The following is a 10,001-nucleotide window of genomic DNA, read 5'->3' as shown; positions in this document are numbered from 1 at the left end:
TATTAATTACGAAAAATAACATAATCAAGTTTTCGTTAGACATTTATCGCCTTTTATATAAAGTTGTCTGTTAATAATAATAATAATAATAATAATAATAATAATAACAACAACAACAACTAAGATAAAACCCTTCATCGCCTAAATTTTCCATCAACATTGGTTGCAAATTTGCAATAGAGCTAGTAATTTGATGTTTTCTTTTATTAATTTAATTATTCTTAATGTGTTTTATTATTAATTAAATCTTTTTAATGTATTGTTAGAGATATCGAATTTTAATAATGAGGAAATGAAGAAGTTTGATAACATATAATTACATGTCAATACATTACTAGTACATGTTTTAAAATAAAGACGTGTGAAAAATAAAATATTGTAAATATATGATTATAAGAAATAATCAAATAAATGAAAAAAAAAAGATGAACATAAAAAGCTTCCTTCAATGTATACTAACATGTATGTATTCGTACTCAGAATCTTGATGATGTTTAGGTGTCAAACATATTATCTACCAAAACGTCTAGCTGCAAACATTAAACAATATAAATGTCAAACATATTATCTACCAAAACGTCTAGCTGCAAACATTAAACAACATAAATGTCAAATGTAAGAAGAATACATTTTAAAAACATGTAAGATATTGTATTATCGTGATCTCGAAAAGATATTAATTTATGTAAAAAGTATAAAGAAGATTCTACGAAATCGAACAATTTTTCATAGTTTTTACAAAGAGAAAATCCCCAAAATGTTCATTGAAGTATATATTAAGAGAATGACCATCTTAAAAAATATTTTTAATTATTTTTATTATTTTGAATAAAACCGCTAGGACTCACAAAAAATTTGGTAGGGAATCACAAAATTTGGTTGTGTCCCGCAAAATTTCGCCAGATTCACATGAATTTGGTTGAGACACACAAATATATCATTGGTCCTCGCATAAAATTTACTCATAACCTACAAAAAATTTGGTCAAATCACATTAAAATTTGTTCGGGACTCACAAAAAGTATCATCGGTCCTTCCCAAATTCAATATTTGATAACAAATTGTGGTAAGATTTTAAGAAAATGATTGGTTCGACCAAACTTTTACAATGTGGCACCGTGTAACTGGTAGGAAGTACCGTTGTCTGACATGTGCAAACACAGTTCATTTGTGGGATCAAATAAATATATTTGTGTCGTTCTAAAATAACTTTAAATAAATTACGAACCAGTTTTTCCTTTCGTGTGAAAGTCTTTCTCACACTTCAATGTGCAAAAGGAACTAGCATTGCCTTCATCTACACATTTCTTTTCACAATCGGCAAAGTCTTCTGGTTCGGGCCGGTGGTCTTGATCTTCGTTGTCGGTGGCACGCACTACAACCAAAAGGACCATGAGCGCTAGTAGCGCCGCGACAACTTTTTTAGACGCCATTACGCTAACTAATGAATTATTAATTGTCGTATTTTCACAATATGATACAATGTTATTCAATGTGATGGTTTGAGTTAGCATTTATAAAAGTGTTTATTTGAATTTTGTGGTTGCCCTAAAAAGATGGATGATTTAAGGTTTTGTTTGTAGAATCTGACATACATAAATGGATGGCCACCTTAATTTTAATTAGGGATTCGTTTGGTGGTTCCTAATAAAGTAAAAATACTAAAATATAGAAAATAGAAGATTAGGCTATATTTTATATTTTTAAATGGAAAATAGCCAAAATGTTCATTTGACTGATTAATGTTAATAAAATTCGTATTTGACCAACCAATTCTCATAATGTCCACCTTAAAACTCATCAACCCAATCACTTTTTAATCATTACTTGACTGGATTTTTAATCAGCCAGATTCTGCCATGCGTCAATTAAACTAACCTGTCACTAGTTATTCTTATTTTTAATTGTCGGAGCCGCATGATTATGTAGGCGTCCGTTGAGATTATTTTTGCTTCCGACGATATTTATTTTGGCCCCCAACAATTTGTTTTGGCTTATGGCAAGACCATTTTGGCTTCCAATGAGATTTTTTGTTTCTAACAAGGTGCTTGGACAAGTGGCAAAATCAGATTCTTTAAAATCTTGTCGAGTAATGCTTAAAAAGTTATCTAGGCGACGAATTTTAGTGTGAACATTTTGAGAATTGATTCGTTAAATGCACATTTTGTTAACATTAACCGGTCAAATGGACGTTACAACGGCCATGCATAGAGGTGCACAAACTGGTTTAAAACTCAAAACTGGTTTGGGTTGAAACCAGTTCGATTTGGTCAACAAAAGTCAAAACCAGTTTATGATCGGTTTTGGTTTGGGTTTTGATTGGTTTCGGTCCGGTCAAACGAACAGTTTTGGCTGGCTTCAATTCGGTTAACCGGTTTGAAAACGGTTTTGGTGGAGAAAATTACAAATCGCTTCCGAACCTATGGTTTCAATCGGTTCCAAACCAGTTTTTATCAGTTTCAAACTGGTTCAGTTTCGGTTTGATTTTCTAGTAGGTTCAGTTAACCGGTTTATTTATCGACTCTATCCTAGCATATTAGAATCCAGGTAAACAAAACGGTGGCGATTTTTTGCTTAAAAAATATTATCTATTTGCAGTTAGCCTCCTTTTGCGAAATAACTATAGGTTTTTAATTTAGATAAAATATTCAAAACAATAAATTACTTATGAACTTCAAATATTAACTAATGTACATAAACAAAAGTAGGCCACCAATATCCCCATAAACATAAACATAGATTATTATTACATGTTCCATATTCCAATTTTATCATATAAATCCACTTCCTAAACTGTTTTGCTAAAAACCTCACTAATTAAAAATGGCTTCAAACCAATTTGAGGTATTTCGTCTAGCCATGGTCATGTTATGTGGTGTAGCCATGGCTCAACAGGAATGCACCATCTGGAAACTCATCAACTCCGTCAACTTCTTGTTGCTCACAGCTAGCCAACGTGATTCAATCCCAGCCGAGGTGCCTTTGTGTCTTCACCGGAGATGGTAGTGGTGCACCTACGGGTTTGAACATTAATCAAACTTTGGCACTTGCTCTACCCGGTGCTTGCAATATACAAACTCCCCCGGTTAGCCGATGTACTGGTATGTCAAGACCATATATATATATATATATATATAGGCTAAGTATAAAATGAAAACCCACTTAAGTTGTGAAAACTTTAGAAACTCATTCTCAACCACATGTTTTTAATTAATGTTTAAATCTTGTGGTCCATAATTAAAGTGAATAAAAAATGTAAATATAAATATAACTTTTTCTCTCTCCTGAAAACATATATAAAAATTAGTAAAAAATGTTAAAAATAGCAAAACATTTTTTTTGTGATGATTCGATGTTTTGTATTAAATGTTACAAACATGTAACAAAAAAAAAAAAACGATGTTACATAGGGTTGTACTAGAGGGCGCTAATGGACCCACGGGCTCTACCCCAGCAGATTCTCCTTCAGGTGAATGATTCAATAAACCATATCTGCTACGAATCTTTTTATATCGTTTAGGTATTTAATTTGAAATTGTAGGTGATCTATATGCAAATTTTTTAAAGTTGTTGTACAAATAGGCAGATCGCTGTAACTATGACCGAACTCAAGAGAAGTTCGACATTATTTTTTAATTCGCTAATGTTGCAAGCGAATTTGGATAAGGACAAAACGTGGAGTTTGCTACTCTGACCAGCAAACTCAAGCTAACAGTAACTGCTTTGATCTCGAACGAAGTTCTCTCGTTTGAACAACAAACTCGAGCCAAGTTTGCTTGCCACCTTAGCGGTCTCTTAAAATCTTTTTTCAGGGTTTTGCGTGAGTTCGCGATATGCCTATAGTATAACAACTTTCATAAAATGCAAGTATTTATCATACTATTTATATTTTTAAAACGCCTTAAAAAAACACACACACACGAAGCTATCATTTATTATCCATTTTAGCAAATGAAAACAATCTCTAGCTCCTTTTTTATGGTTTCTACATATATTGCAGGAAGCGGGTCGAAGACTAAACCAAGTACGGGCGCATCTGGTGCAACCATCCAAAACCTACCATTTTATGCCACTTGTGCTTTTATCTTCATAGCAACAATATATGTTTCTCACCATGTTGCTTAACTTATCTTTTAAGTATGTTATCTACAGTTACTACTTTGTCTATGGGTGTGATGTGTGGTTGTAACGATTATTATTAAAATTTGTGACGTATTGTATTGCATTGTGTTGTATATGTTCTGTTTTGATTTGTGTAAGAAAACTTTTACGAGTCTCGTTAAGATTTAGACTTTGCGTATCTTATAAATTCTATAACTACAATACTCCATCGTTACATAGACTCTGCATATATACTTGAGTGTTATAATCATATTGCATATACGTGAATCCAAGGATTAAGATTAGTGACGGATCCATGACTTTCTTTTCTTACGAGTTCACCGTTTTTTAGTAATCAGATTTCCCACAACTAAACTTTACTAATTTCAAGCAGTTTGGGTTGAAAAATCGCATAAAAGAGTCCATTTAAATATTAGGGTCCAATGGTCCATGCCATCGAGTATTAACCCATTCTAAAACCAAAGGACTTCTAGTTCAATGGTATCTTGGTGGTGAGATAAGGCTTGGTGACCATAAGGTCCTGGGTTCGAATCTCACAAGAGGGGGTTATTCTCAAATATTGAGTTTCCTCCTGAATTGGTGGCTTAGTGGTGGATATGATCGCGTGGTACCACTGGTGGCACGATAATACTCCAATGGTCCGTGAGTGATCCAAATTAGTCGTTAAAAAAAAAACAAATTAACCCATTCTAAAATATTAGACCCAATTTATGTTTTCCAAAATCTTGCCACAGGCCCACAAATAACCTCAGGATTATTATTTTGTGTTCTACAAATAACAGAAGATGTTACAATTTTCCATTATAATCTAATCCCCTATTAGGTCTAAGTATCTAACAGATTAATACAAACACACATCCAAACAAAACATGGACTCATATAATTGAATAGAAGGAGTTGTGTCACGTTGACGTGAAGTCATCTGCGTTTATTTGGATTGAAACATAATGTTTTAAGTTAAATTATATAGATAAAAATGAAGAAAAAAACGTTCGTGCTCTAATGCTTTGAATAGTGAATACTTGATCTTTAAAGTCTTTATATTTTGAAGATAACTAATACTCTAACTAAGAATAGAAATTGAAGGTTGTGACAATTTTAATAATATGAAACCCTAATATATAAACAACCGGTTCTTATTTAGAACTTCAAAAGTTAGGGTGATGATTAAGTTAAACGCGCAATAACTAGTATCAATAATCATAAAAGTCTTCTTTGTCACAAATCATTTAACCAACAAATCAAATAACATAGTCTCACTTTAACATTTCTATTTTAAAAAAATAACACCATTTGTATGATTTTAAAGTTGTGTTAGTCTTTTAGCTAAGTGAAATTATAAATCAAAAAACATGCTAACACCAGTAAAGTAAGAAAATTTAAGCCCACCATTTGTATCGTATATATGATTGGTTGGTTACCATCTATTAAATAACAACGCATGCTATTAAATTAGTACTAAGACCATTCATCGCTCCGTAATCCCTCCAGCGGAGCCCTTTGGTCTGAGGTGCAAAAGAGAGAAACGAACAACGAAGACATAGAAAGAACATATGAAAACCCCTTCTAGACGGGCATGCTCAGGTGGATGACGTGAGAGGATACAGTGTGTCGCCCATAAAGAGCAAAACACAAAAAGGCCGATCAAGTGGACACTGGCGCTACTCAGCATGAAGACACTTGTGAGCTATGACCGGTGTGTAGAAATCGCTTAGCGCTAGTCGTGCAGTAGGGTAGCGACCAGGGCCGTCTTAGAGCATGTGCGGGCTAGAATAATCGTGCAAGGCCCATCGAGATTTGAGGCCCATAAGTTTTTAATTTCTTTGAATATATTTCATATATTATATGAGTTTTTAATTTCTTTTAATAAATTTTGAGGCCCATTTTTATAGCTCGTACAAGACCCACGACGACCATCGTGCTCTTAGAGACGGCCCTGGTAGCGACTAGCGATTAATCAGGATTAACAAGGATCAGTCGGGATTCATCAGATTGAAATTTATATGTCAATTACAAATATACCTATATAGTCCAAATTTTATGTATAAATTTTTTTTCAATATTAACTGATTTTGGACTAGTGATTAATTGGCACTTAGTCAAGATTTTTACAACACTGGTTGTGACACTTTATCTCCATCCTACTACTAGTGGTCTAAATATCAACCGAGCAACACATTATTATTTATTATCGACCAAAACTAAGAAAACCATAGCCATCATATTATTCTCTTAACGACTACTACTACTACTTCCAATTGAAGGCATCGAATATAAAATCCAAACTTTACACACGAATAATAATAACCAAAGCACATCTTTACGGAATATCCTTTTGGGAACTTTCATGCCAATATTAATAATATTAATAAAAAGTAAAAACCCAAATTTCACAATTCACACGCAATCTCTTTCTCCTTAAACAACATAACATAAGATGTTGGAATCCAATCCACTGCACTTCGTGTTTCCGTACCCCTTACCCTTTCTCTCTTCATCTAAATTATTATTATTATTATTATTATTATTATTATTATTATTATTATTATTATTATTATTATAAAAAATATATATAAATAAATTAAAACCAAAACCGACAAAATCAAATTCACCATCGTCTTCACACCCACCACCACTTGATCATCAAATCTCTTAAGGTAATTATTATTTTGTTTAATCAAAACAAATTATATATAGATTTGTGTGTGTTTGTAATGATTAAAGAAATATTGTGCATTGTTGGAGATAATTTGTGATTATTGTGAGTTGTTATTGATTCAATTGTTTGTTTAAGATGATTTATAATTGTTAAATTAGATCTCATATTGGTATTGTTTGATGGAACTAGTTATCTGCTTGTTGTGTTTGGAAACAGTTAGGGGTGTGTGCGGTTCGGTTTGGGTTAAAATCGAATCAAAAACTGAAACTTTGGGTTTTGAATTTTGAAAACTCTTCAGTTTCCGTTTTTTGGTTCGGTTTTGGGCTAAAATTGATAAAATTTTTGTAAACCATTTAGTTTCGGTTTTCGGTTCAGTTTGGGTGGTTTTGGGCTAAAACCGAACCAAAAACTTAAACTTCCGTTTTTGAATTTTTGAAAATTGAACAGTTCGGTTTCGGTTTTTACAGTTTTGTCATTTGAGCTTGAAAATTTTGGACCAAAAAATATATGGCCCAAAATAATGATTTTCGGCCTAAATCATTCGGTTTTGGTTAGGGTTCAGTTTGGTTCGGTTTTGGGCTTAAACTGAACCAAAAACTGAAACTTCGGTTTGTGAATTATTGAAAACCGTTCAGTTCAGTTTCGGTTTTTCCAGTTTTGTCATTTGAGCTTGAGAATTTTAGACCAAAAAGTATATGCCCCAAAATAATGAATTTCGGTCTAAATCATTCAGTTTCAGTTTGGGTTCAGTTTGGCTCGGTTTTGGGCTAAAACCGAACCAAAAACTGAAACTTCGGTTTTTAAATTTTTGAAAACCGTTCGCTTTCAGTTTTCGGTTCAGTGGGTTGGTTTTGGGTTAAAACCGAACAAAACACTGAAACTTCAGTTTTTGAATTTTTGAAAACCGTTCAGTTCGGTTTCGGTTTTCTCAGTTTTGCCATATGAGCTTGAAAACTTAGGACCAAAAGGTATATGCCTCAAAATAATGAATTTCAGCCTAAATCATTCGGTTTCGGTTTGGGTTCAGTTTGGTTCGGTTTTGGGGTAAAACCGAACCAAAAATCAAAACTTGGTTTATGACATTTTGATAACCGTTCGGTTTTGGTTTGGGTTCGGTTTTTCCGGTTTTGTCGTTTGAGCTTGAAAATTTTGGAACAATAAGGAAAATTGGCCAAAATAATGAATTTGGCCTAAATCATTTTGTTGATTAAAAACCAATTGTTATTATACATTTGCACTAAAATATTTGAGTTATATATTTATTAAATTCTTATGAATTACTTTAAATAAAAAGTAAAAAATGAAAATCCATACATTTGGTTTGTTTGGTTCGGTTTTTTAAGTTTTTATTACATGCAAAACCATAACCGAACCGTAATGGTTCTTGTAAAAACATATAACCAAGCCGTTGGTTTTGTTATAAGCCGTTTAATAAGCAGCCTCAAGCACCCTATCGTTTCACATTACAACAAGTTTATTGTTCTTTTTGTGTTGTGAACTATCATGTTCATGTTCATGTTCTTGCATCTGAAGGTTTCCTTATGTCGGAAATGAAGGGTGTTTTCGTCTTTTTGGTTCTTAACAGGTTGCTGTACTTTGTATAATTATGGTTCTCATTGAAGGTCTGCCCGATGCTGTTGCGGTCCGATGTCTCGCACGGGTCCCATTTTACCTTTTTCCGAAACTGGAAATAGTTTCCCGTTCTTGGCGGGAAGCAGTTCACAGCACGGAGCTATATAAAGCTCGTGAAGAAGTAAAAGCGCGTGAAAATCTTTTGTGTGTATGCGCATTCGACCCGGAAAACGTGTGGCAGATTTACGACCCGACCCGAGACCTTTGGATCACTCTCCCGATCCTTCCTTCGAAAGTTAGAAATCTGGCCCATTTCGGTGTCGTATCGACCGCGGGTAAGTTGTTTGTTCTAGGTGGCTGTAGTGATGCGGTTGACCCGTTGACCGGGGACCAAGACGGGAGCTTTGCAACAAACGAGGTGTGGGCATACGACCCGTTGCCCCGACAGTGGGCCCAACGGGCCGCCATGATTGTTCCCCGGACCATGTTTGCGTGTTGTGTGTTAAACGGGAAGATACTGGTCGCAGGCGGGTTTACAACGTGTCGGAAATCGATATCGAAGGCGGAAGTTTACGACCCCGAGAAAGACATTTGGGTTTCGATACCCAATCTTCACCATACGCATAACTCGGGGTCCACCGGATTGGTAATCGGGGGTGAGATGCACGTGGTGCACAAGGGTTTGACCACGGTTCAGGTGTTGACCAAAGACGGGTGGCGGGTTTATGAGCATTCTTGGGTTCAAGGCCCGATGACGGTGGTTAACGGGTCATTATACGTGATGAGTTACGGGCTTATTTACAAACAAGATAAGGATTCGAGGAAAGTGGTGATTTCGGCGTCAGAATTCAAGAGGCGAATTGGGTTTGCTATGATGGGTTTTCGGGATGATATATATGTGATAGGAGGCGTGATTGGGCCCGAAGGGTGGAACTGGGATATTAAAAAGATGTCAGATGTTGATGTTTTGACACTTGGGAACGAGAGACCCGTTTGGCAGAAAGCGGCCTCGATGACCTGGTGTCGGGGGACGATTCTCGGGTGTGCCGAGCTGAGAATTTAGGTGTTTTCGTGTTTCGGGTTTATTTGTTTTCGGTTTGTTTTGTGATCAGATAGTGGTGTTTTAAGGTTTTGAGACTGTGAAACTAAATTTAGCATGTTTTGTCACGGGTATAAGGTTGTATACCGTAAATTGTCGTTGATTAAAATCTATTTAATTATGTCAAACAGACGAACAATAAATCATAATAAAGCAAATTATGCAACAGTTTTAAATGGGTAAGTAAAGGGTTTAGATGTGCACAAATCCGGTTTTTTTTTTTAACTGGTTCTGGGTTTGGTCAACAAAGTCGATAATTGGGTTGGGTAGGAGCCGGTTTCGGGTATGGTCTGGTTTGACCGGGTTTTTATTGCAGCTTTTTTTTTTTCCAGGTAGAGGCGGAATTGGTTCCGGTGATTCTGGGTCGATTCCATGTCTGGGTGTGGTTTATCCGAGGAACCGGAATCTGGTTTGTATCCATGGGTCATTGGGTTGGGTTGGACAGGTCTTGTTCCAGGTCAGGTACGCCAGGTGGGTCCCAGAACCGAGTTTTATGCCCAAGACTAAAAGGGTTCATATAATTGGAGTATTTATAAATTTTAAAGTAGT

General features: G+C 35.0%; 1 pseudogene; it reads left to right on the top strand.

Annotated features, from left to right (window-relative positions):
* The first annotated feature begins 8,382 nt into the window (after positions 1-8,382).
* LOC143599802 (F-box/kelch-repeat protein SKIP30 pseudogene) lies at positions 8,383-9,549 on the top strand (annotated as a pseudogene).
* The last annotated feature ends 452 nt before the right edge of the window (positions 9,550-10,001 follow it).

Source organism: Bidens hawaiensis, unplaced genomic scaffold, assembly GCF_021521415.1.
Source record: "Bidens hawaiensis isolate Kalapana, Puna unplaced genomic scaffold, B.hawaiensis_p1.1 tig00052906_1, whole genome shotgun sequence".
In the NCBI taxonomy this organism is placed as follows: Eukaryota; Viridiplantae; Streptophyta; class Magnoliopsida; order Asterales; family Asteraceae; genus Bidens; species Bidens hawaiensis.
Note: the sequence above shows the minus strand (reverse complement) of the source record. Positions and strands in the feature narration are given on the sequence as shown.